Raw genomic sequence first — 7416 nt, 5'->3', positions numbered from 1 at the left:
GTGTCCATGTTGAACCTCATTAAAATCAGTGGGATTCCACGTGGATGCAGCACTCTGCTGTTTACAGAAAATTGCAAGGTCAGGGCCTTGTTAGGCAATATTCCATGTTAAAAGTGTCCTCAATGCCTTCAAGTTCAGCACAATTGAACTTTGATAAGAGGTCACCTCTGTTAGGCAGCCCATTTCTGATGAGCTCTTAAGAGCAACTTCACTTTACTTCTTTTTATAATTTGAACTTCATTTAAGAAAATGGAAAATCACTAATAGAAAATTACTGCTGAACGCTGACCTTTATTATACAAAGACACAAATCAATTGGATAAGACAGAATTTTTCTCCTTCTCTGTCAAATAAATATTTTAAGCCAGCAAACATCAGATCAGCATTAAGCTGGTAAAGAAACACAGATTGCTGAGAATTATTTATAGCTATAGATGGTTAAACATTATTGCAGTGCAAACAGATAATATAAATATATTCAAAGGCTTCTTTACAATAACTGAAGCAAAACATATCTGTTCAACAACTGAAAATGTTAAGAAACTACTGGCAAACAGATCAAAGATCACAATCAGCAATGCTGAGGAAAAAAACAAAATGAAAAAAAAAAAGAAAAATCCCAATAGCAATTAAATATTACACTTCTGAGCATTCTATAGAGTAAAAAAGAAAGATAAAACAGTGCGTGAAATTTTTGCATATTTTACATTATTAAAAATAGTTGACAGTAGTATGAAAAAGAAATAAAAACACCAACTCACAAACCAGCTGGTCTCTTGTGAAACTATCAATATAATCACGTGATTTTGAAATCACCACTAAAGCTGTTGTTAAAAAAGGTAACCACTTACAGAAATGAAAGCAACATGCATATTCAAGGCTCCTTTTTAACTCTTTCATTAGTTGACAAATGCTTTGGTAAAAAACAAACATTCTTTAAGATGTATCGTTCTATGTCTGGTGTAACACAGATTGCACAAACAGTAGGAAGCTAATAAATCTGGAGCCTCTATTGTTTTTGGAGTGGTATAACTATCAATAATTGGGTTGATTTTACTCTGGTGTAGCTTATTCCTCTTTTATATATAAACAATTTTTATATAGATGTTAGTGCATCCATACTAGGGATTTGTTCCACTTTAAGTATACTATATAGTTACAGTATTACAACTTGTGCATGTGGACAAGCCCTTAGTTTTATTGATGCAAAGCTCCACCCTAGCTTTAGGTTGGAGTTTGTGTGAATGAAGGCAAGCAGGATTTTGTCTACAGTTATTTGTGCATGAGGCTGGCATTAAATGGAACATGCTCATTTCCATGTTTTTCTCTGAAGAAAAAGCCCATTTTAAGACTGGTCCTAGAGCCACAAATGGGGAGATTTTTCAAAAGGCACAAAGCGATTTAGGTGTGCAGCTCCCAATAGTTTTCTGGGGTTACTGGGTGCCTAACCCCCCGGTTATCTTTAAAAATCTCTTCCCAAAATTATTTTAAAAATATGAATGAACAGCATCTGCCATAACAGAGAGTTTACATGAATATTCAGGCCTCCTAATATGGTAATGCAGTTAAAATGAACAGAGAACAAAGCAAGAAAAGCTCTAGACTGCTACTTGTTAGGAGCAATACAGTTCTTGGTTTCTGCATGATCCTTATAAACACACACACACACATTCAGTAAAGACATATTACATTATTTCTGTTTTCAAATTTTTGGTACAAAGTTTATTTTCAGTGGTTTTCTCAGTATTCATTCTTCTGACAGCTTTTACTTTTCTCTTTCACTGTATTATCTTCTTCTGATGTTGGAGCAAAATACTCCCCTCTTGTAAATAGTAATGGAAATATTACAAATATTTTAACAGCGGCATTCATTCATTTCTTTGCCTCAAAAAACAAATCCAAAGACAAGACCCATAATGCCACAAAGGCTTAGTTTTGTAATATTGAGAAGAATACCATGCAGTCCCGATTGTACGTGTAAGTTGTACAAGTACATGCCCAACTTTCAAGGTCTGTGCAGAGCCTGATAAATAAGACACAAATATCAGTTACTTTTACCGTTTCTAAGAACTTTTACTCTGTAAAATGTTTGGTCACTCAAAGCTATAAGCTTAATCACATATCAAAGAACACAGGCAATAAGCCCATTTTACTAGAACATACAGTATTAAGCTGGACAAAATATAAGAGGACAAAATCTAGTGGTCACTGAAGCCCCCTCAAAAAGGCCTAGAACAGCAACTTTCCATCATGTATTAGAATAAAAATGTCCTGTATTAAAATTTGCTTTACAAGTAGTCTTTTAATCAGTCTTCTATTTACAGTGCAGGACTTCTGCCAGTTGCAGTAGTTAAACTTTGGCACACTAAGTTCCAATCCTTTTGAGTATTCAATCCTGGGTGTGTCCAAAATTTTTCTTGATTTCATGAAAAATTAGGCCCATTCGCAGTAAACCAGATACCTCGAACTTTTCAAGAATTGCTTCCCCTTCACCACTTTGGGCAGCTACAAAGGAAAGACACTGTAAGCTACTGCATCACTCAAGAGAAACCCTTCATTCTAAAAATGTGGCAACGACTTCCTTTAACATGATTACATACACCAAGACAAAGATCACAGCTTGCTACACGCTGTTCACTTCCTAAAACTATGCTGGTCATTCGTGAATCACTGGTCTTGTACTTCAAATGCTCTACACAACATTTAATAGCATTTCACATGTGAAACAAGAAACAACTATATTGCAGTTATTTAAAACTGCAGAGCTCTATCATTTATGTAAACCAAATTGATTCCTGTTAACTCTTCTGTGCACATGAAGAGAGGAACCCAGTGCAACACTTTCTATGCAACAAAGCCTTCCCAAGGAGGATAACTAATTTTTAATATCGGCATGATACGCACTGTAAATATGCCCAGATAAGACCACTTGACACATTTGCAGAAGCTGAGTCTAAGGAAAAAAGCTATTTTGAAGTCATAACATAGCATGTGTTAGCATAGCATGAATGGTTGGTCTCATCAGAACACAGGCGGTGGTTTTGCAACTTGTACTTTCACATTGTTTGCAGATAAATTAGGGAAAGCATTGTGAACATTTTTTGATCCAGAAATGTGTAGAGAACACTTCACTCAACAGTAGGCAAATATCTCAACTTCAACTTACTGAGCTGTGATAAATAAAACCCAAGGGCTACGTCTACAGTAGAGTTTTGTCGACAGAACTGAACAATTTTTAACATATCACTCATTCTCATGTCTCTTCATTAGTGTCTAATGTTTTTAAGCCCTATTGCCAAGAAAAGCCAAATGAAATCCCTGACATAATATTATTTCGCTGCATGCTCAATTTTCTAGCTTCCATATCAGGGTTTGGGTATGAGCAAGATAGTAACTTGAAAACTTGCCTTCTCTGCTTGGGAGGTACTATGAATACATATGGATAAAGTGCTGGCTCCACTGGAGACAGGTGGCTGAATCCAAACCTGTCATAATCACAGAAGGGAACACTAAAGGATCTAACTACAGTAATCCATTAGTGCAAAAGGGGCAATATCCCTCCTCCACACCAAACTGACGCATGGCAGCACAATTATTACATGGCCTGAGACAACAATTGTTGCAGCTACTGCTGCATTCCCACTTTAGGAGGAAAACAGCTAGTGGATCCACTTCTCTGGGCTTTGTATCTCCTGTGTGTTGTCTCCAGAAATCCTGCCCCAACTCTGCAAAAAGAAGTCTGTTCAACTGCATCTGAGATCCATCCCCAGCAAATGTAAAGGGGACAAGATGTTGTCCAAAGCCAGTGAGCCATACATGACATAGATTCCTCTGGGGGCATACAGCATTCACATTATCCCCAGTCATCAATATTACAGCTTGGGGTGGAAGCGTCACAGGAATGTATCCAAAAGCAATTTAAATATTGTAGTGGGCAAATTCTCACACTGAGGCTATGTCTACACAGCAGCGGTATTTTGGATTAAGCTATTCCAGAAGAGATTTTCCAGAACATCTTGTTTCGAAATAGCAGGTCTACACACAAAATGCATATCGAACTAGCACTCAGCTATTTCAAAACAGAGCCTCCACACTGACTAGCCAGCAGGGCACCCAGGGGGAGACTGGAGGCCCCTATTTTAGAACAGGCGCTATTCTTCGTAGAATGAGGTTACAGAGCTTGAAGTAGGCCACCTGCTATTTTGAAATAGCATTTTTGGTGCATAGCTACTTGCAAAGTCATTTCGGAACAGCAGCTGTAACTACCTCATCAGATCAGATATTCTTGGCAGAAACACCAGACGCAAAGGCATGAGAAAAGTTTAGTTCTGTGTATATTCTCAGTCAACCACATCCACAGGTGGATTCTAAAACATTATTTCCTTTATAGGTTGGTTTACAAGGGCAAGTTATGGGCAGTACTGGGCACACACAACTCCTATGAACATCTCTGGTTACTCTAGACAGAATTAATATATATATCTATTATTCCTTCATTTCTTTATCATTCCCCATGTGCTAATTGCTGTATATGTGGTGATATTTAACAGACTGCTACCCAGGTGACCTGGTAATCTTCCTGATTAGATCTCACCACATTTTTAAAACATTTTAATGACGGCCTAAAAACAATCTTTTAAAGAACCATGAAAACGTTTCTTTTAACCATATTAAAAATAAAAGTTAACCTCAGGTCATTCCTAAATATTAAGGCAAGTCCAGTCTTTGCATATTAGAGAGAGAGTGCCAAGGAGTTTCAGGTTTTACTTTAATATTCTTGGAAGCTAAAAAATAGAGTTTTTCTGCAGCCTGGTTTTGTTGCAACGATTCTCACCAACAACCACAGTATATACCGCAGGAACACCAGTCCTGGAACTCTTCCTTACAACAAAGCCTGTTGCCAACTTCGTCCACATATCTATCCTGGAGATACCACCACTGGACCTAACCAGGCTATTCACAGAATCACGGGCACATTCTCATGTTCCTCAACTAACATCATACATGCCATCATGTGCCAACAATGCCCACATGCTTTGTATATTGGACAGACTTCAAACTCTCTTAGACAAAGAATTAATGGGCATAAAAGAGACATAAAAACACTCCTGATTCACAAACCTGTCAGTCAGCACTTTAATGGAGCGGGTCATTCTGTTAATGACCTGAAAGTTTGCATCTTACTGAAGACGAATGTTCACAACAGTCTGGAAAGAGCGGCTGCTGAATCAAATTCGACACATTAACACGCGGTTTGAACCGGGATGGGAATTTTCTAGGTCATTACAGGGGCTCTTATGCATACTTGGCTTGCTCTAATTCTTGACAACCCCACCTCCCCTTCTGCCCCTCTACTCTCTGATTTACTCACCTTGATAATATTTTTCTGATTTGTCAACCTTGATAACTATTTTTGGTTCTCTGTGCCTTAAATATTGAGTCTGTTCTGGTATGGCTATGGTCTGAAGAAGTGGGTCTGTCCCACGAAAGCTCATAACCTAATAAATTATTTTGTTAGTCTTTAAAGTGCTACTGGACTGCTTTTTTGTTTTGATAGTATCTAGACTAGCATGGCTATCTCTCTGTTACTAGATAGACACTTTTAGGTGCTGAAGCCCAAAAAGAATTGATGTCTTTTAAACTCCCCTATATCCAGAGTCATGAATTCCCCCACAAAGTTTTAACTTAATTACATTTCTCAATACTCCAGATTTAAAAAGTTATAGTTCATCATAATGATAGAGACCAACACAAAGATTCACATTACTAGACTTTTGGAGCTCTGGTCTGGTCTCTTAAGACACCTGATACTTGCAAAGTTGAATCCTACAACATATGTTCGAATGCATACTGCCTTAACATTTGTCCCGTAATATTGACCACACAAGGAGAACTCATTCAATAACGTGCTTTGGAATGTCGAACAGAATATACTGTAGCAGCTTAGTCATCACTTTAGACCTTAGAAGGGTGGCTGCAAATATGTTTGGACAGGGAGCATAAGCTAAATGAAGCTAGTCAACTGCAAGATTTCTCCCCCAAGACTAAATATATTGTCCCTGTCTTTGTTCTTGATTTGGGCATCACCAATAAGCAGAAAAACAGAGAGTGCACTTTATAAGAGCTACTGCCACTATGTTCTCATGGTCAGAGGACATGTGACTGATCTTTTGTCACCACTTATGTGTGTGTGGGATAGTCTCAGGGGTAGCCATGTTAAGTCTGTAGCTTCACAAAAAACAAGCAATCCTGTGGCATCTTAAAGACTAACAAATATGTTTATTAGGTAATGGGCTTTCATGATCTTACCCATGAAAGTTCATTACCTAATAAACAAATTAGTTAGTCTTTAAGGTGCCACAGGACTGCTTGTTCTCTGTGTGGAAGAGTGCACCAGGAATTCTCAGCTGGGTACTTGACAGTGCAGCACCATTGGGATAGATGTGATTAAGATTTATGCTGCCTTCTACAAGCCTCTGAAAGCAGTGCGCCCACTGGGAAGAAGGCGCAAAGGGAGGATGTACGTGATGATAGGATGGATTTTGTGGGGGCTAATACCACCTAAAAAGTTGATATCATTGGCCAGGGGACCAGGAATGTTGTTTCAGCGTCTCCATGGTGGAACACAAAGATCAGCAACACTTTAAGGTGCTGCTCTTTCCAGCAGGAAAGAAGGGAACATGGCAGTACAAACACTGTCAGCCTATGCTTAGTGAGGCACCTTCCTGAGTAGTGTTTCGTGAACCTACCCCATTGTTTTCAAAATGACTGTTCAAGCAATTCTTTTTTGGGGGGTGGACACCAACTGGTTAAATATTAGTTTCTCTAAAAATCAAAGTCAGAAGACATTCCCTGTCAGACTCAAACACTTCTTGAGGTCAGTCCAGGCATGTCAAACTTTGAATTTAAACCAGAATACTTGACCGTGTAGTTTTACTGCCTTATACATTCACAGAAATGATCTTCAAACAGATGGAGTGAATCTGTTAGGATGCAGTTTGGTTAATGTTGTATGCAAATTGTTCAACTGGGCTGCCACTAGAGACAAAAAATGAGATGAGTGTACACATCATTTGTTACACCCAAAGACTAAGAGGCAACAGCAGTCATGTTTTAATTTTCTGTAAGAATTAAAACATTGGCACTTTGCTAAAGCTACTTTAAAAAGTAAAGTGTTTTTCCTAGCATTCAGTGATTTTGCAGATGCTTTTAATCTCAGACCTGTCTTTTCATGTCTTCGTTTCTAATCAAAACAGCTGATTCTGAACAGTTTTAAATTTTCCTAACTTATCCAAACATTTACTTTTTTCAGAATACAGCATTTGATAAGGACTTCTATGTTTCCATTTTCCCAACATAAGAACAAAAGTGTAAGCAAAACATGAATGCTGATATGGATCACATCAGGACTACCAT

At 38.0% G+C, this 7416-nt stretch overlaps 1 protein-coding gene across 8 annotated transcripts in view; it reads right to left on the bottom strand.

Annotated features, from left to right (window-relative positions):
• Positions 1-2048: 2048 nt before the first annotated feature.
• ZHX1 (zinc fingers and homeoboxes 1) overlaps positions 2049-7416 on the bottom strand; it is a 39779-nt gene continuing 34411 nt past the window's right edge. For all 8 annotated transcript variants that reach the window (XM_074986699.1, XM_074986704.1, XM_074986702.1 and 5 more), the window contains one exon: positions 2049-2505. The gene's annotated coding sequence lies outside the window, so the exon portion shown is untranslated. The remainder of the gene's footprint in view (positions 2506-7416) is intronic.

Source organism: Carettochelys insculpta, chromosome 2 (genome assembly GCF_033958435.1).
Source record: "Carettochelys insculpta isolate YL-2023 chromosome 2, ASM3395843v1, whole genome shotgun sequence".
Classification (NCBI taxonomy): Eukaryota; Metazoa; Chordata; order Testudines; family Carettochelyidae; genus Carettochelys; species Carettochelys insculpta.
This window is presented reverse-complemented; position numbering and strand designations above follow the sequence as displayed.